Consider the following 20136-nt stretch of genomic DNA (forward strand, 5'->3'; position numbering starts at 1 on the left):
GTGGTCATTAGCTTTACAAAATAGACACAGAAGAGAGCTTGACATTCAGGGATGTTTGTGCTGATCCCCCCCAGTTAAGCATTCATGCACATACTCAATTAAGGCACATGAGTGGTCCTTAGGAGTCAACAGGCCTGTCCTCGCTCTCCAGGATGCTTGTGCATCCACCGCCCTGATTCAGCAAAACAGAGCGCTCCCTTCGGCGCAGGTTTTAGCCTGTCCCTCTTCACCACACACTGCTGTCCCCGCGCTTGGGAAACGAAGCATCACAGGGGTCAGTTCTTCAGGGCACTGGGGACCCAATCGCCCTTAAACCCACGGGGCTTCAAAGGCTCAGCACTTTCTTGACAAGGTGCTCAGCATCGTGCAGTGGCCTGTCTAGTGCAAGTACAAAACTTATCACAGAACTTGTTTCTCTTTTGTCTGGAAGAGGAAACCCAAAGGGGGAAAGCAGCAGATTCCAAAGCATGATGCCTGCTATGCACCCCAATCGCTCTTTCACAAAATAAAATGTGATAGTGACAGCACTAGAGCTAAGAGATTCTGCAGAATTAAGGCACATACAGGAAAGCTGCTTCTTCCCAACATCCTACGTGGGTGGTCATCCAGAAGACACTGAACGCACCCCTTCATTGCTGCCTGGACTTCCATATGCCTTCTCCTGCAAAGAGCAGTCACCTAGCTCCTACAAGCCACCCTTGGAAATATTTGGCCTCAATACTGACTTTAAATAAAGCAAGATCACTAAAATCCAGCAGATGGGGAACAGCAGCAAGTCAGCAGCACTGTGCATATCAGCTTTAGTTTATTTTATGCAAACTTTAAAGAGCAGGGTGGGTTAAGACACTCCCAGCCGCAAACAAACAGCAAAAACTCACACCACAAAGCCAGGTATTACTGGGAAATGTAGTAAAAGACAAGATGAAAACAGAGAATGATGAGACCTACCTGCATCAGTCGCAGACAACAAGGTTCATCCTCTCAAATATCCAGGCAACTTATTCCTCAAGCCTCCTTGCTAGGAAAGGAGCATTTGGCCTCGGTGCTCCTTTTATTTACTTTCCTTTGACTACTATCAGCTGAGGTTCTTCACATCCTCATTTGATATAATTATCTCCTCATGCTTGAGTTAATTTCTAATGAGGAAACCCATTTCTTAATCTATTTATCAGTCCAGAGCCATGGCGTTGGAGCCTTTTGCCACAATGACTCAAGGGGGTGCAAATATACTTTCTCACTGGTGCTACCTTCCTGACCAAGTCATATTTTATAAAGCCATACTATCGTTTGAAAACTCACCAACAATCTGCAAGCTTTGCCCTGGCACAGGAATGCTGAAATCTTTATTTCTGCAAAGCACATGTGCAAAGCCTGGCCCAACCAGGGCTGATGCTGTTAATCTATAATAAACCCTTGCCATGTAAACCAGCTCTTCCTCCTCATTGCAGGTGCCTGTCTATCTTTCAGGTAAATATATTCTTTTGCTAACCCAGTGTCATGAGTTTCCCCAGATGAGATTAGTTTGCTAAATCTAGTCAGAGGAATCTATATGTGCTGATACTCCCTAGCTGCTGATGGCCTCGCATCTTGACTGTAACCATGGTGCTGCTGGATTTATCATGGCTGCATGGCACAATGTGTATCTCGTTATTCTTTCCTGGCAGCTTTGTATAGCTTTTATTTAGCTGTAAAAATAATTTACATTTCTTGAGCATCTGAATTAAAGATAAAATAGAACTATGACATCGAGAGCTGGAGATTTTATGCAAATTTATTTATAAATATAAATCACATTTAGAATGCAAAATTACACAAATGTCTTCTACAAATTGCCCATCTTTTAAAGAAATTAATTCTTTACTTTTTGAAGAATAATGCCTTAACATGTTATCCACATAGTTGCAACATGAATGGAAACTCTGTAGAAAATCCAGAGGGAAACTGGTGTACCCTGGGTCGCCGATGAGATCAGTTATGTGATAAAGAACTTCTTCCACTTCTGCGTCATTGACTTGAAATTGCTGCAGGTCAACAGTCCCAGGCACTCCCCGTCAGCTGCTCCTGGCCGAGGGTGAATTTCTGGCTCCGCTGAAGTCACTGGCACCCCTGGCTGGCTTTACCAGGGCCACGGCGTTCAGCAGCTCTAAATGACGTTCAGGGAACGCGGCGACACCACGAGGCCACCTCACAGTGCCCGTGTGCCCACGTCACACATGCACCCCAAGCACCTGGTCCCACAGTTACGTTAGTCAAATATTCCAGAATAACATTTCTGAGAAAAAACAGCTACTTGCATCTAATTCCAATACACCCCGGTATCATAGAACGAGGCAATTTTTATTGATTTTAGGATTTCAGAATGGAATAGAATATATTTTTTAAAGTGGGATACAAGCGACTGCAGGTGGGGGGTGGGGGTGTCCTGACTATAATGCTTCTTTGAGCAAATAATTTGAGAGTAGTTATTGTGATTTCGAAATGATCATAGATTTTGAATACAAATATGGCTTCATAAAATTCCTTTTAAAACTTTTGACAGTTTCTCTCTGCTCCAAGCTCAGGCTTTTCCTTGTAGCTCCTTCTGGTGCCTGGTTATTTGGATGCTGTCTCCTCTTACACAAGATCTCTGCTTCATATTTGTGGGGAAAAAATCAGCGGCTGTTTTCTTGACCTTCTGATAAAATTATCCATATGAGGTCTCAGTTTTGATGAACAATTTTAGTGTAACATCCCTTCTGCTTGCTGGAAGCAGCATCCAAACTATCTCAGAAATCTCCATGCTTCCCATCCTTCCGCCACACCAGCCTGTCCAGCATGCGGTCCTACTCCCATCGCATTTTATCCAAAAGAAAGGGTGGAGAATTGTTTCCTAAGGGAAAAAAAAAAAAAAAGCATAAAAATATGAACTGCCAATGCCCTGCTCTTTCTTCAGCTCTGCTTCCACGCTGAGGCCAAAGACAACTCTTGAATCAAGTCACGCAGACAGGGACGTTTCCGTCGGTCAGAGCAGTGCCGCAGGGTGCATGCCGCGCTGAGCCTGGGTGAGCCGCAGCACCCAACCTGCTGAGCTCTGCTCCTTGGGCTCCACGCAAAAGCAGCCAGCCGCATTGCGCTGTGTCTTGCAGATCATTTCAGACCGATTAAAACAGTTATTTAAGCCCTTCGTACCAAGTGATACGGAATTTCCCTTTGCCTCTTGCCCACCGTGCAGCGCTGCTGGGCATCTGTGCTTGCAGCTGGGGCGACCGCGGGACAGCACCCTCCCGAGTGGCATCACCATCGCCCTGCCTGCAGCTTGCCCGCCAGCCCGGGGGGAGCCCAGGCAGCGACAGCACCTGCCAAGCACCTCAGGAGTCCTCGGAGTTTCAAAGATGTTTTTTAATTATAGATTTGGGCATTCAGTAGCCGACAGGCTGATCCAGACACCCACATCTCTAAGGACTTGTTAAGACTGGAAATCTCAAGCCCCCCCGTGACTGTTACCACATGTGCCACTGCTTCAGGGGCATCCCTGCTTCTTGTGAAAATGGTACCTCAACACCGCAGTCAGCGGTGGAGTTAGGAGCACAAGGAACACAGGCTCAGGTAAATTTTGCCTTTCAAATTCTAATAATAACACATTTTAATATATATTTTTTTTAATTTCACCTTCTGAGAAACTGCACAGAAAAGAAAGTCCAGGACTACAACAGAAAATATTCATAACATGATCCTCTGGAATGTACCAGGTTAGAAACTCTGTCAGTGTTTTTAACCACCCCAGAAAATTCCTTAAAAGAAACACAATTTTTGTTAAGTCTCATGGAACAACCTAAACCACAAGTAAAAAATGGAAGTTCTGGTGGATTAACACTGAAGACATGATTCTAACTTTATACATTTAGTTTATCAGAAGTACGATACCTTCTCTAGCCAATTCGTCAGCACACTGGGAAGGTGCCGCGGTGCTGCCACATTCCCCAACACCGCGTTAATCTTGCTATTTGCAGGGTAGCAACACCTGCTGTGAAGAGCAGGAGTGTGATGGCTCTGGATGTTCAGCTTTGCATCCTGGCTCCTGGCTGGTTCTGGACCAAACACAATCATCAGGGCATCCAAAGGATGGAGAAGAAATGAAGAAATGAAAAAGGAAGAAATTAAAAAAAAAAAAAAGAAAGAAAAAAAAAAAAAAGAAGGTGTATGAATGAGAAATGTCATAATTAAGAAAAGCCAGTTAACCAGGGACTGGTTTAACGAATATAGAGTAGTTTTACATCTCAGGAGGGAATAATACTGTTACAACCTCAGACAGGGCCTGAGGCCCCAGTCACGAGGAGTTTACAGGCTTCAGTCCCATCACAGACAATTGGACTTAAGCACATATTTAAGTACGTGGCTGAGCAGGGATGGTTTGCGAGATCTCTATAAAAGCACAACCTTCCATTCTCCCAAACCATATGGGTTTGACTTCCCATATGGAGTGACAAAATAAAAATATATTCTAAAAATAGCTCTCAAAAAATGCACTGGCTGAAGGCTGCTTCCTGTGCTACAATTTGATTAGCCTTGTGTTTTATTTCTTCAGCAGCGATTTCAATTTATCTCTGATTTGGAGCATGAAAAGCTGCTTTTATAGTTGTAAGCAGAGGAGAAAAAGGCATCCGGGAAGCAAATATAGAGAGCTCTTCTGGCTTTATAGTAGCTGCAGGAACAAGTAAAATGATTTTAGAGCAACAGAAAACAAAGTGATGCTGGGAGATGATCTATCTTTGCAATCTGTATTTAAGTTCCCTGTCAGCCCCTCCGCGAGTGCAGAACATTACATATTCTGTGCAGCTCCAAAGTAACCTAAAGGAGCCAAAAATTGTCAGTGCAGAAATCCCCTCCGTGGAAGGGATCTCTGCCAGCATGGCTCCTGCCCCGCTCGGCGCGGCGGCCGCACGCAGCTCCCTGACAGCTCCTTCTGTCCACCGCAACGAGAGGAGCTGGAGGAGCCGCTCCCTCAGTGTCGCACTGTTGATGGATGGTATCGAACACGAACGTTCCCACTTGGGCTCTGCTGTAAGGTGCCTTCTGAAAAATCCTTTTTTTTTTCTTTCAGAAAAAAAAAAAACTGGAAATTTTAAATCCCTTCCCACTTCAGCTTCAGGGAGCAAACCATCAACCAAGCGCCCGGGGATCTGCTGGTGGTACCTAAGACCAGACACCACTGGCTTTGGAAGGAGGGAAGATCAGCCTTGGTGGGAGTCTCCCACCACCAAGTTCCCACTTGAAGACTCAAGAAGTCTCAATCTGGGCTTAAGACTCGGTGCTGGAGGACAGCTGGGCCATGGCCCCACAGCACAAACACGTCAGCATCCCTCAACTGCAGCTGGATCTTGACTAGACAAAGGGCCAAGGAGCCCTGTGCTGTCCATGGGTGGGGGGGGGGGGTGTTCCTGGTTTCACACTGACACAAGGTGTCTCAACAAGGATCCTTCCTTTGGAATCTGATATGAAGCTCCGGTGACTCCAGAAGTTGCCCACAAATGCCTGGGCATTGCCGATCCCTGGTTTAGGTTGCTGCCTTAGGCTGAAGACGGGGATTTAACACCCACCGCCCCTCTGCAGAGGCAGCTGTCATCTGTTTTTCTGGGCTATACAGGTCTGCCTAAACCACACCCGTCCCTGTTGCCTCTGAGAACCCAAAGCGAGGTAACTGCTCCAGTTAGAGACAGATGTTTCTCGTTATTTGTGTCTTTTGCAAAATAAGTAAAGAAATAGTTAGATAGCAGCTAGACAGATAACTAAAAACATTTGAGTTCAACTTTCCCGGATGATTGAATAAGTCATCTCTTGCTTTTCCAGCATTTCAGTTTTCCCACATCCATGGGTTTGCTTCTTTTTATGCAAATAATAACCATAGCTTTCCTGCAGGCCTCTGACACTGCTTTAACAACACACTCTGGGAGAGCTTTCTGTCCTGTTTCTGGGTTAATATTTGTTGCTGTGGTTGCAAAAGTGAAACGCAACCGACAAAAAATTGTGCTTGCAAGAAAACTGTGCCCCTCTCCTTGGCACAGGAGGGAACAGTGAGCACCGGTGGGGGGGCTGGAGGGGGAAGAGCAGCTCCCGGATCCAGTTCAGCCCAGAAGGAATGAATATCCAGGGAAGGGGCAACCCCTCCACCAGCCGCTGGCACTAAGCAATTATCTGAAGAGAGAAACCCCCCCAGACCGATGGCCAGATCCCTGCTCCAGCACTGGCCGGGCGCTCAGCACGTGCCACTGAGCCACAGCCCCAACACGTGCAAGCAGGTCGAATAAAGCTCTTTTTTTCCCCCCCTTGTCTTTCACTCCAGTTTATTAAAGCTTTAGGAACAACTTTTACAGTCTGAGCAAAAGCTCTAGATTTACCCGTACAAGAGACTTTTATAATATCTAAGAAATATTAAAAGCCAAACAGGGAAAATAAAAGATATCTAGAGTGGGAAGAAGCTGAGCTGTAAAAGCTTTGGAAGAGGAAGGATTAGAAGCCAGCTGTTCTCTAAAGAATTTATATATATATATTAAAAAAACCCACCAAAATACTTTGGAAATAATTATTTAAAAAGTTCAAAGCATTTGGCAACCTTTGCTTTGGTAAGATAAGGGGTAACAAATAACATCCATAGTGGCAAGTAGTTAGCTCAATTACTTCTGTCAGCAACACTGATTTTACAAAAAATACATTTCTTCTAGGAAGAATACTTTTCTTGCTTCAAATTCATTTTTACATTGCTAATAAGTCTCTTAGCAGTAGATTTTAAGTGCCTCTTCAGCCAGGAACAGGCAGATCGCCCTGAGCACAGCCAGCAGTCTCTTCTCCAGAAAAAATGTGATTGCAGCCCAGGAGAATTTCACCTGAGGAGGTTCATCGCAGGTGTTTGGTCCCGTGTCTGTAACCTGCGCCACTACAGAGACTGTTAATAATTAGTACACACTGCTAATCTTTAGAAGCATGATCTAGGACTGCTCTGACCTTCTAACCTCACCTTGTTTCTAGAAATGAGAGGGCATTTTTAGGGCTACATGCCCAGAGAGTAGAAGAGTCCACCTGCCTGACAGCCTGTATAAGGCCCATGAACCTTAAACATTTGTCCAAAATGATCCACAAACCACTCGAAGTATCCTAAACCTGGCACCTGCTGAGCCAGGTAAACCCTTTAAGGCAATGTAAGTCCAGAAAAATTTAACTCCAGCAAAAAAGTGATGGGTGAGAGACAAAGGTGATCAAAGCCAGCCCTCTCCAGCTGGCACTGATGGTCCCACTGGGCTGAGCCTGCAGATGCAGCACGTTCCCCAGGGAGATGCTGCAAAGGACCCAGCTCTGCTCTCCAGCGCTGGGTGAGAGCAGGAGCTGCACTTCGCAGGGAGATGAGTGGTGGCTATGGGAGACAAACGGAAAAGAAAAACTTTTTGAGAGAAGAACAATCTGAAAAAATAAATTACTGTCTCTTTGTGGATAAATATAGTTAAATTGAATCTACTTGAAGGTTGTGAGAAGCCCCAGGTTGCCCTTGGCACCTCACCTGCACAGTGGGGAGCTCATCTCTCCGACACCAAGGAGCCCCTTTGGTGCCCTCTTCTGTGCTGGGAGGGGCAGAAAAAATAAAAAGGGGTTTTAAAGCTGATAAGAATTACAGGTGGTAATGCCTGTGTGGAACAGTAAACTGTTTTCAGGGAGGTTGTGGTCAGGTATTGCCAGCTCTGCAGCACTTGGCACAGAAGAGCATCAGAAGCAGCGCACCTGGAGAACCTGCCTGCAAAATAAATGCAATATCTTAATTCGTCCAGAGAAATACTTACTCGTGCAAAGGAAATATTTAGATGACGAAGATCAGCTTCCAGCTTTGAATATTCTGGGCAACGGCCTGTTTGGTTTGTGCATAGGCACCTCACTGAAGAACTGAGATTAGAGGTGTCAATGGCCAGTCCAGACATTACAAGAAAGCATCTGACAAAATTACAAATCAAAATACGGCACCCAGAAACAGGGCTAAATTCTTTCAATCAAGTTATTCCCTTTTAATTCCTTGCTTTCCTCAATTTTTTGTTCCAAAGGCTTTGTGGCAATTCATGTCAAAGAGCTAAGTACATATTTTGTCGCACTGTGTGGAAGATGATGTCAGGCAGTGATGGAAGTGAAATACTGACTTTGTATAACTGTTTGTACCTCAGATAGAATTGACTCATTTTGTGAGATTATCGAAAATGCATTCTGTGATTATATATGCCCCTAGAGGCCTCGTAGAGGTGAGATTATGCATCTCACAATGTTATTTTTACCAGGAAAAAAATGGACTAAGTAAATAAAAAATCTGCAGGATGTGACTTCATCATGCACTGTTGACATCTGCTTATATGATTTAAGGGATGTTACTATGAATATCGTAGTAGCTAATGTAAATGATGAAGAAATCCTAGGTCAATCATATAATAATAAATATTAGCATAGGTTTCCCAAGGCCAGAAATGGCTGAAACTGTAATTGGAATTATGATTTTACTCTTGAATTATGTGATACTGAAAACACTTTGGTTGCTGCTGCTTTCCTGGAACTGCTCCATTAAAGCCAAGGAGATACATTCTCCAATCTTTCTTATTCCAAGAAATAATGTCACCTTTTCATGAGGATTATTTTTCTTTCACATAGGCACCCACTTCCCCCTGCCGCCTTAAGCTGTTGTTGTAGAGGAGTGTGTTGAGCTGTACGTATGTGGTCCCTATTGCCCAGGCTGCTGGTCTGAGGGTGCAGCACCCCACCTCTGTCATCTGGATTAGGTACCTCGGGGTAAGGTAGAAAAAAAGGAAAAAAGCCCTCATAACTGTATTGTAGGCACAAAGCCAGCATCTAACCTTGTGTGCAACCACAAGCCGCTTCCCTCTTAAACACGGAATAAAGTGCTCTCAAAATGCATTAACGCAGTAGCCAATATATTAAATTTGATGAAAGACTGGTCCAAACAATATGGTTTAAATTGACAAAATACCTGAAACTCATGGCACTATTTATGACACCGCTGAATCACCCTGGACACACAGAAGACACAGAAAAACGTGACTACAGCTTTAGCGTCACTCGTTTTAGAGTTATTTGGCAACATCTTGTGCAGCAAAAAATCACCCCAGCCAGCCTGTGGTTGCCGAGCAAGTGCTTTCTCCCAGGGGGCGAGGGGGCCAACAGTCATTTTAAAGCACTGACGTTCTTCACCTGCTTTCCCCAGCTCCGTCCATCCCTCCCTGCGAGGAAGGCTGCATCAATTTGTCCCAGACTGGCCTGAAAGTCAGAAGCTGCTACACAAAAATATTTTAAGTAATAGGAGTTGTGGGGTGATTACTGTATTGAGAGGGGATTCCTGCCAACCGCTGCACGCGGCAGGGTTTGGAAAAGCTGCTAAATCATATTCTTACAGGGAAAAAAAAACAACCCACAAACTAATCCTGTAATGCCACCTGAATATTGTTGGGCTGTTTTCTTTCAATGCTTGTAACTCCTTGCCGATGGGAAGCCCGTAGCTGAGCTCATGCTCTAGCTGGTGTCTAATGCTGAAACACTCTGTGAGAAGGAATCCGGATACGCCACTGGTATTTGAGCGCTGTTACACAAAAGTCTAAAATTAGGTCATAAATTATATAATCTTGCAAGGAAACAACACATTTAATGACTGTGCCAAACCAGAGATAAAAGCTGAGGAAGGAAATAGCATCTCACTCATTAAATATTAAGGATCAGATCCTTTCAGACGTTTTCCAGTGACGAACTCTGCGGGAGTTTGGCATCTGTATTTGTGTGTATTCTATAGAATGTGCTTATACATCATATACAAGTGCTGAATGTGATTTATGGAGCACACACACATAGTAGGTATATTTATAATGCATAAATATATTCCATCAAGAGGAGAGAAGGTGATTAGTGACAGTTTCCTGAGAGGTTTAATCAGATATTTTGATGGCTTATTTCCAGTGCTGCTCCGAAAGCGTTTTTCATTGCAGGGCACTGAGAGGGAGCAGGTAGAGGCAGCTTTTTTTTCACACTTACAGCAGCAGCAGATATCACAGACTTAGAGATCAGCTCTGTGCATCCTCGGTGGGATTGAAGAACCCTGTAAAGGAAGAAAGATTATCAAGTTATAACAATGGATTTGAAAATTCCCTGCCACCTTTGCATCTCCCCCTTCATGTTCCCGTGCCCCAGCCTTTCTTCTAACCTTACACAAGACAAACCTGATTTGATCTATTTGAAATAATGCAGGGGTGAGGTCTTGTGCGTCTTCCCTTAAAAGTTTTGAGCAATTCCCCTGGGACCGATGGCCGGTGCTGATGTCCTGGGTATGTTAATGAGAGGGAAGCAGAATCTCTGATGGAATAAGCCAGATAGCGCTCCCGTCCTTGCTGTCGTCAAAGCCTCTCTGATAACCATGTCAGTTTTTTCAAAGATTTGAGTCATTTGTGGATTGACTATATAATCCTTGTGCTGAAGCCTGGGAAAACTGCTGTTGATGCCCTTGGCAAATTCTTATCCTAAAAAAGCATGAAAAAGAGTACCAAGTAATTTCAATTCCATAAAATATATTAAATGCAGCATACAGGTATGTAAATGGGAAACTCCGTAACTGTAATTTGCCCATTTAGAACCTGATCTAAAGGCTATAAAAGTTAATTTGAAATCTTTTCATTGATTTTAATGGCCTTTAGATCAGGTCCATATTATTCACTGCATATCATGTTTGTTTCACTGCAATACTGTATTTATCTAAAATGTGAATTATAGGGATTATAACACATACAGAACTAGTGCTTCTTGTCCAAAGGCAACACTTATGAAATTTATTGACTTTAGCAACAGACGTAAAAATCTAAAAATCAAAAGAAAGTCCCAAATAATGATTACACTTTTTAGAAGTGAGATAAAAAATGAGGAGGCCTTCTCTTCATTATATACTAATACAATCTGACTGTATTTTAAGCATCATGAAATCCAAATGGAATTTCTCACAATTCCTCATTTCTGACTGCAGTGGTTCAACAAAAAATTACATGTAAATGATTCAAAACCTCTTGAAGAAACAGCATTTTTCTCTAATTTGAGGAGAAAAATAAAAATGTTTCAACCCAAGCTCAGCAAGGGATAACAGCATTACAGTTGCTGCACGGAGAATTTAGCCACTCATAATTCTAAATCCTTCTCAAACGCTTTATTGCTATAAGGTGGCTAATACCAGCCTCTACACAACAGGACTCCATAGCATTAACCATGAGAGATAGGCTTCCAGAAAGAAACTATAGCAAAGTAATTGTAAATCTCTAATGATGCATAAAACCAAGCTGAATTGGTCCTGAATTCTCAGCATAAAAGAAATGAACCATCAGAAGAACCAATTCTGGTGGCAGTATAACATACCCCAGTGTGGAAACTGTTTATGGTGGTTGTTGCAGTGAAAATATTCCTACTAATATGCAAGCAATACAAGTTCATTAAAAATGCCCGAATGCTGCAACTTCTTGTGATACCACATGTGACATTAAAACCAAACCATTAGCCAAAAAGAAAAAACAATTAACCAGCAGTCATAGCCAGTTTTCCATACGATAAATCCAGTGGGTTCGGTGTGTTTTCAAACCCATCTTGCAAGACTTTCAGGGTGGTTTGTCTGCCATGGCAGACCCTGCCTCACCAGGCTGGGCTGGGCGGGAGGTGCCCACCAGAACTGCACACCCCCGGGGCTCAGCTGCGCCCACACTGACTGTGTGGGCAGGAGACCGGCCCCGAGGCCCATTCCCCTCCGCTGCTTTGCTCAGGCACTGTGCTGGGACCTCCAGCGATGGCCTTCAAGGCTACAGAGCCATGGCCATGCACCGGCAGGGCAAGGCTGTCCCTGCTGGTGTGCCAACATAACCCCAAAACTTCCCATTTTCTTAGAAAATTTAGTCAATTTCCACTGGATAAGCATCCAACAAAATATTTAAATCCATAATTAATTATACCATTGCATTAGTTCATGATGCAATCCACAATCTCTAACAAGGAACCCAGCATATTCCAGAAACCTCAGTGCACAAACCTGGACATTCACCCGTTAATCCATCAGTGTCCAAAGGCAAGCTGCTCCAGAAGCAGGTCAGACTGATTATCCCAGAGACCAGAAATCACCTACTCATGCACAAACGTGGCACAGCAGGCGCGGAGGTTACGCACGTTGCCCCGTGCAACCTCATCCAGGAGCTTCAGTGTGGCCATAAACACCATTTCTTTTGAGATGAGCAGGCAGTCTTACCTCTGCATGTAGAAGATCTCTAGCTTTTTTTAGACACTGCCAAAAGGTATTGCATGGGATGATGCTTTTCTAGCACCAGGGCATCTGTCCACTGAGAACTAGATTGACAAGGCTGAAACGGTTGGGTTTGTTTGTTTTATCATTTCACAACTCTAAGAGCCAGACATCTGAAAGCTCGGATACATCATTGCACAGTGTCAAAATCGGCGAAGGCACAGATTTGAAATCTGCATACATGGACAAAAATAGGGCATATCTGAAATTAATTAAAATTTCTAGGCACTACCTAGAGAACAATATTTATCCATAGTAAGCATGCATCGATGTATATCATATTTATTGCATGAGTTTTAGTGAAGCTGCAGATTTCAGGTCTTGTCTACAGGACTCTAAAGCTTAGCAATGACTTTTCATTTTATAAAAGCATTTTAAAGCATTCCCATATAAAAAAAAACAAGAAGCGAATATTCCTGATTTAAAGTCAAACTGAAATAAAATGGAATGCAAGTGACCCACTGAGGCTTTCCATGATTGCAATTGCAACTACCTGTACCACATACTGCATGTGCGGTATAAAACATACCATAACTACATATAGGTGTTACAGCTTTACCTATAATCCCCATGGAAATTATGGGAAGAAAGCGTAAACAATTTTGTGAGGAACTTAAGAAAAAAAACCCCACATTAATCTGTTGTGACTGTGGTTAATGACATTTTTAACACTGACAGCAGTAGAAAAAGTTAGGCTAAGGATAAAAGATGAAGAAACAAAGTTTCCCTGTTAAATATCCTCCTTGTACATATATATAACAATAAAGGAATGGAGAAACCGATGAAAGAGGGGGAAAACACTACCAGGCATAAAAGAGAAATGAACTTGTTCACCCTGCCACAAACTTCACTCACACTGGCAAGGTGCTGGCACCATGAGGATCTTCTTTATTTGCTTGTGAGTGAGGGGTCTTACCCTGTAAGGAATGCTTATGGCTGCTCATTTTGGAAAAAAGTCCAAAATACTTGACCCGTTGCCCTGAGGATCTGACAGCAGTAAGTGCTATCCAAGACTCTCCATCCGACACCTCTATATTCAAAGGTACCTCCATTTTTTCCAATCAAATCAGAACAACTAATTAAATTTAAACAAGAAGCTAAAGTGAGATGAATGGTTTATAGGTGCTTCATGCTTCCCTACATTGATTAATAGATAAAGAATTCATACGTCCACCAAATTAGTTGACAAACCCTGCTGTAATTTATCCCTTGTACAAGATGATCTGTAAGCACAGTGCGCTCTAGAAGGGACGGAGCTCCAGCTCCCTCAAAATATATTTTGTGCTGGTTGGTTGCACCCACCAGGTATTTATGTTCCACCAATCTTGTCTTTGTATTCGAAGTTTCTCAATACGGTTTTCATTTAAAATTAAAGTAGTAGTGGTTATTCTTGCATAGAATACCATTATTTGAGAATCAGGTTTTCAATGCGGGTAGCTGCTTTGGACCATGCTATTTCTCGGTGCCCAAAGAACCACTCTGATGAGTTTTGTTTTTCCCTTTGTTTTCACTGATGTTGCCTTGCATATTACTTCGTTCGGTAAATGAGCAGCAAATGTAATTTTCTTTCCCATACGGATGAAATTTTGCTAGAGCCATGCATTTGCTGCTTCAAAATCAGGCTCTTTAACCCCGAAGCAGATCCAGGAGATGCCTGACTGCTTGCAGAGGGCAGCATCACAAGAAGGCAGCATGCCTGGGGCTGCACCAGCTATTGCCTGCCTGCCCCGGCCACCACAGACCAGGCTGGAGCCCTCCAGACATGGGCTCCCACCTTTGCAGGTGGCAGTGACTGACCTTATTTTTAAGGAGTTTACTTTTTAGAATAACGCAGTTCAGGTTAGGGTATGAGCCATCAGCTGGCAAAAGATGTATATGAGGCTTAATCTCATTCATCAATAACTTTACAGTTCAAATTGTGTAAGGGGCTTCCAGTGCTTCAGACAGATACTCCTGTGTCAGAAAAATGGAAATCAATAATCCATTCAGAAAAACGTCATTTCATTTTTCTTCTTACCCAGAAATTGAGATACAGGCATTTCTCCCTCCCCACTCTTCCCTGACTTAAATATATCCTGTTATATAAGTAATTGTTTTGAACCCACTCTAGGACACAGTCAGAGACATGACTCCAATAACACATTATCAGTAAAACAAAGCAAAACAGTTTCATGTCCCCGCTGGGTTTGTATATACACTCTTAAATGAGCAGATTCTCTCATTATTCACCCTGATCTGGTCATTGTATGCTTAGTCACAGCTGTCACAACAGGTGCCCGACCATCCTCCCCCTTCATGGCACTGTGTTTTCTCTCTAGAGTTTGTTGTCAAATTCCTCTGCTGTCAAATTTCTCTGGTGGCTTTGCTGTTCCCTCTCCGGCTCTTCCCAGGTTCAACTATACAATCACTTCTGAAATCATCCAGGGCTGGCCAACTCTGGGTGAGACAACCCTTCATCTTAAACATCAGTTCTACCCATCACATGAAACCGGTTTATTCATCAACTTTGGCCACGCTTTTCTTGCCTGGACCTTTCTCCATCTTTCTTGATGCCTCCAGTGACCACTTCTCCTAGCTGCAATGCCCAACGATGTATTGCAGACTATATTTTGGGACTATGCAGCAGCTATAGGCTGATTCCTCCGCTAGACCAGATTACTTCCCACTATGCCAAAGGACAGCAGGAGTCTCCAGTGACTTGAGGATTTCTGGGTGGGTTCTTGCCTGACATCATACTTCACATGAAAATTCTTTGAAATAAACATTTATGTCCCAAGATATCATCTATTCACTTTTGTTTCTCTCTAATGTCCTTCAGCAGTGGTTTGGGATTCCCAAAACGGAGTGCAGACCCGCTCCCCGCCTCTCCCAGCCCTCTCACTGCAGATTTATGTGCTGCATTTTCCCACTGAGTTTAGCAATCATCGGGGATCTTTTACTGCTGAAAAACCTGTGACTTCCTAAATTATCAGCATTGTGCCACTGCACACTAACAAAGTTTATCTGATGCAACAGTATATCAAACATTTTTTAGTTCTGTAACAAAATTTTTCTTAGCTGGAAGCAAGGCTCCTCTGATATTAAAGTACCTTCAAATAAAGAGACAATTTTATATGATTTTTTTGCTATTGTCTTAAAGGAATATAGTGTAGGTTGAGAGCAAAATATACACAATTCAACCTCTTTTATGTATTGTATTTTAGGGCCAGATTTCCAAAATGCTATAATCCATCAGTCCTGCTGAATTGCAAGGGCTGGTGAGGGACAAAGTAGTCGGAAAGCCAGCTATGCAACCATCAATCCCCTGCAGCACTGAAAAGATTGGACCAAAACGTTAAGGCAAAAGCTTTCTATAATTTTACTTAATAAAATTACAAAGGAGCAAGGAAGATACCCAGCTTTTGATTCACAGAACAAATAGATTCAGTACAGCACTAATATCATTTAGTTTGTTTTCTCCCTAAAAAAAACATCGTTTGGGTTAATATGTGCGTTTGTATCTCAGGTTTCAGCCATTTCAGATTGAAATCTTTTCTTCCTAATTTACCCTTACAGCGCTGCCTTCCCTGTCCTACAGCACAGTATAACATCTCTACAGAAATTACAACTGCTTGCAGTTGAGAACAAAGAATTACAAAAATCTTCAATGTGTTGCCACCATTTTTAATGCAATTTATTAGCTGACAACCAAAAGTAGAAGCAGTGCCATGTATTCAGCCAGATTTCTGCTGGTCACCTGCGCTTTAAAGAATTCACCCTCTATATTACTATACTTTACAGCTCTTGGGACATATTAGTTAGCATGTTGAGCTAAATTGACTTAAAGTCTTGCTGCTTGAAAATGGAACAGAGGACTCATTCCTCCGTCTCTTATTCCCCCTCTTTTCCCAGATTACTTTAAAAGTGAAGTAATTATTGCTGGTGTGAGCGGCTCGACCCTTCCCAGGATGGGAAATCTCCCAGGCTTGCATTTGATCACCCGCTAAACTAGAAAGGGAGCAGCTCATCTGCTCTGCTATGGTGCCAGTCTGCCTGGTTGCAGGTAGATACCGATCTTAAAGAAAACGTAAACCTACAACAGATGCAGGGAAATTAATAGAGATAAACAGTAAGGGAGAGGGGGGGGAACAACAAACCGGAACTGAAAGCCAGTGCACTGCAAAAGCAGCGGTGCAGAGAATGGCGAGGGAAGGAGCTTTGCCATGGGTGGGGGTGGGAGTGGGTAGTTTTTTAACCTTGTTCTTATTGCTTTAATTTGTGGCTTAACTTATTTTCTCCAAAAATAATTGGCCAGAATAAAAGAAACCTCGATTGCTGCCGAGCTGCAGCTGACTCCAAAGGGAGGGACGCAGTCACTGCCATGGGGCAGAAAGCAGGAGTTTGGAACTGACTCTCAGCCTGACACACCATTTCTACAGCTGTAAAAGCTCCATGTTCCGTATTATCAACCTCTTTCTATTCAAGGATCCGGAAAAGGTGGCTATACCAGCTACCCAACCTGAAGTTCAAGACCTTTATAGGTGAGGCAACATTTTAGAGCGTAATAACTATAGAAAACCCTTATCAGAGATCGTCAGAGAGTTGGAATTACCAGTGGTTATCAGTCAATAATTGTTAGAGTAACTGATGGCTAAGCGGTAACCCTTCACATGCAATTCTTCTGTGGGAATGAGAAAAGCAGCTGGAAGGAATTCATAACAAGAACCTCACAGAGCTCAGAGAAACGCGAAGTATAAACAGATCATTATTTCCTATGGATATTGATGATAAATGAACTGGATTTGGTATGTCTGGGAAATATCACCACACTCTAAGCCATCTGAACTATGAAAACTCGGCATAGAGAAAGCACCAAATATCTGGGTCACTAGAAACACAAAAGCTGAACATTCCTCTTGCACACTTTTCATTTAATTAACCTTTCCTGTGGGTTTTCAGTGTAATGAGTCATTGATTATTGCAAGGGGTGCTTTATAGGGTAAATTAATTCATATAAGAGAAACAGTAAGAACTGCTAAGTAGCCAGATAAAAAAAAATAAAATGCAAAGTGTATTGGTCATCTGGTTGCAATTCTGCCCCAGAGGACTCACATTTCTGTAAATCAGCTACTTGGTGACCACTGCCAGCGCAGCTCCTCTGTCCTCATCTTCATCTATACCTATAGCTTTTATAAACCAGGAAAAATCCCCACAGAAAAAGCAACAATAACCAAAACTGTGTTCCTTTGTTGAAAACTAGATTACCTATAATGAGATGATAGATAATTACATGAGAAAACATATACAAAAAATGGCTTTTCCATTTAATTTAGAGAAAACTTCTATTCAGTGCATGGTTACTCCATTCAGGGTAATAAACGGCATTTCTAAGAAGAAAACAAAGCAGGAAGAGTAGAATACCTACATTTATGGTTAAAAAGAGGAAAAGTTGATGTTTGGAGAAGATAGTTGTACCTGTAAAATTAATCTTAAAGTACCTTTATGGGCATGGGCCAGGTCTAAAGATATTACCTGGCTTTTCACAGTGCTTCCAAAAAGATTAAATTCTAATGAAAAAGACACTGAAACAAGAAACATGCTCAAATGCAAAGAAAGATGGAAAAGGTGCCACCTTCCTCCTCGGTTCATCTCTGTTTCTTCTTTAGCTTAAGTCACATCAGGCATATATCAGGATTTTTATGCAGCACATGGCTTACCAAACCAGTCAGCAAAGAGTAAGTTTGCAGCTGGCTTTCAAGAATTACACACGGGGGAAAACTACACTAAAGAAACAATATAATTCCTCATGACCTTACCTTGAAACTAGTCACACAGCGAACTAGCTTGGATCACAAAAGATTTTGCACCACTAAAAACATTTTGGAGATGGCGGGGTTATAGTTTACAAAGATCCCAAACTCCCTGCAGTGTTAAACTGTATAAATCCAGAATAAATGTTGCCTCATATTTTGACTGTGCATGGAGCTACAGCATACATGCGTATCTCAGCTACTTTGATGGTTTTTAACGTTGAGAAGGGTTCCCATCACGCTGTGAGGATACTTATTTGCATCAGTCTCAGTTTGTCTCTGCAAGACATGCCCTTTGTTGTCTACAGCCTTGGAAACTGAATTTTAGATGTTTGCCAGAAACATGCCATGAACATCCAAGCAAGGAAAAGTAACAACCACCTCGGTTGGCAAGTGTGTATTCCTTCAATTCATACTACAGAGAACGAGAGAAAAAATACCTCTGTATGGGAAAATATTCATAGAAACCACAATCTAAGCAGGGCCAAGTGTTAAATTCAAGAAATAAACTAATCTTTTATAATATGCACTCAGATCTAGCCCAAAATATGCTATTAACTCACTTTACAGCACAGACCTCTAGGGGCAAGAGCTACATCTTCCACTACAGGACCTGCACCGTCAAATTTAAAGCACGGTCACAGTGCTCCCCAAGCATCAGCGCCGTAAGACGGCCATGCTGAGCAAAGTCAGAGCCCTGACGGCGTAACCTCCAGTTGTGTGAGGTCCTTCTTACAGCAACCAGCAGTGATCAGGCTACGTAAAAGCTGCACTGGAACCCCCAGTTTGAAATACAGTATTTAGAAAGTAGCAAGGAGTACTTTTCCTCCCTGGAGATCACTGCTTTCCCAAACAAACAGATGGATTATAGGAAGCCATTGTGTATTATTTTCTGTTTGCCACTGACCTACTTCCCATGTTGTCTGCAATACTGAGATGGGAAACGAAAGCTTGGGGGTAGATCTTCAGCTGGAGTAGTTCAGCCCTGCTCGCTGTGTCAGCACGCAGCAGGCAGAGAGCATCTCCCAGTGAAGGCACAAAAATCAGGAAGTTTCGGTCCTCGGCTCCACTGAAATGAGAAGGATGCCTTCCCAACGTCAACAAACAGGTGAGCAGGGACATATTTACAAACATGACTTCAATGACAGAAATTTGCTTGTTTGACAACTCACATGGCTGGGGTGCATTTCTGAGAAGAATGCATAGATTTTAATTTTTGACCTGGGACTGATTACCTGATTAAGTTCGTATGGCTGTTGACATCCAGGTTTGTTTGGTGATTACAATTAATAAAAGCATGCAGTGAGAACATTCACAAGAAGAGCTGCATTCTGCCTTATTATTATCTTGGTAATTTTGGTGTTTTTTTTTCTTAAAATTGCGTATGTTGCATACTGATGATACTTGCAATGCCTTACGAATAATGCATTTATACATCATTTAGATCATACATTATAATTTGTAGGTTAGTTACTTTATTTTGGTGTCAATCAAAATCGCAAGCTCTATGAAAGAGTCTCGATTAGGAGAAAGAGGTTTTTCATGGTAAGCTTTAATAAACTAATGATGATATTATAAGAGCTATCACAGAAAAACATGCCATCTAATAATAAGCTTGTTCCTGTTTATTTAAATGTACCACCTTGCACTTGTTTGTAAAAAGTTAATAATTACAGCATAGTTAAACTTATGTAAATAGGTGAGTCTGCACTGGATAAAACCTGCAACGCTGAGCTGCAGCCTTACCTAAGCAGTGAAGACCGGAGACAGAGGTTTCAACCAGTTTTATTGCAGCACACAACATCCTTCTGAAGAGGTATTTGGTGTTTTGCCCAGATAACTCCCATAAGACTGGTGGGCTGAAGACGACCACCCAAGCCCCATCCCGGCACAGACACAGGGATGGTTTTGAACCACCGCTGTCTTTGCACAGACTTGTCTAACTGATGTTGCTGGGTCAGCACAGAGAACGGCACATGCGGCAGCTGAGAGAGAAGGCAGAAAATTGCTGTAAAG

General features: G+C 42.6%; 2 long non-coding RNA genes across 2 annotated transcripts in view; both read right to left on the minus strand.

The window, feature by feature from the left end:
* LOC308054115 overlaps positions 1 to 3945 on the minus strand; it is a 118631-nt gene extending 114686 nt beyond the window's left edge. Inside the window, exon 1 of the long non-coding RNA XR_013923970.1 lies at positions 1 to 3945. This exon is cut by the window's left edge and continues 24896 nt beyond it. This is a non-coding gene — a long non-coding RNA (uncharacterized lncRNA).
* Positions 3946 to 3955: 10 nt separating this feature from the next.
* The window catches only part of LOC308054113, a 78988-nt gene continuing 62807 nt past the window's right edge, over positions 3956 to 20136 (minus strand). The window contains exons 3-5 of the long non-coding RNA XR_013923967.1: positions 19028 to 19189; positions 10227 to 10523; positions 3956 to 10105 (exon numbers count right to left, since the gene is read on the minus strand). This is a non-coding gene — a long non-coding RNA (uncharacterized lncRNA). The remainder of the gene's footprint in view (positions 10106 to 10226; positions 10524 to 19027; positions 19190 to 20136) is intronic.

Source organism: Falco punctatus (genome assembly GCF_963210335.1).
Source record: "Falco punctatus genome assembly, chromosome: 15".
NCBI classification, from domain to species: Eukaryota; Metazoa; Chordata; class Aves; order Falconiformes; family Falconidae; genus Falco; species Falco punctatus.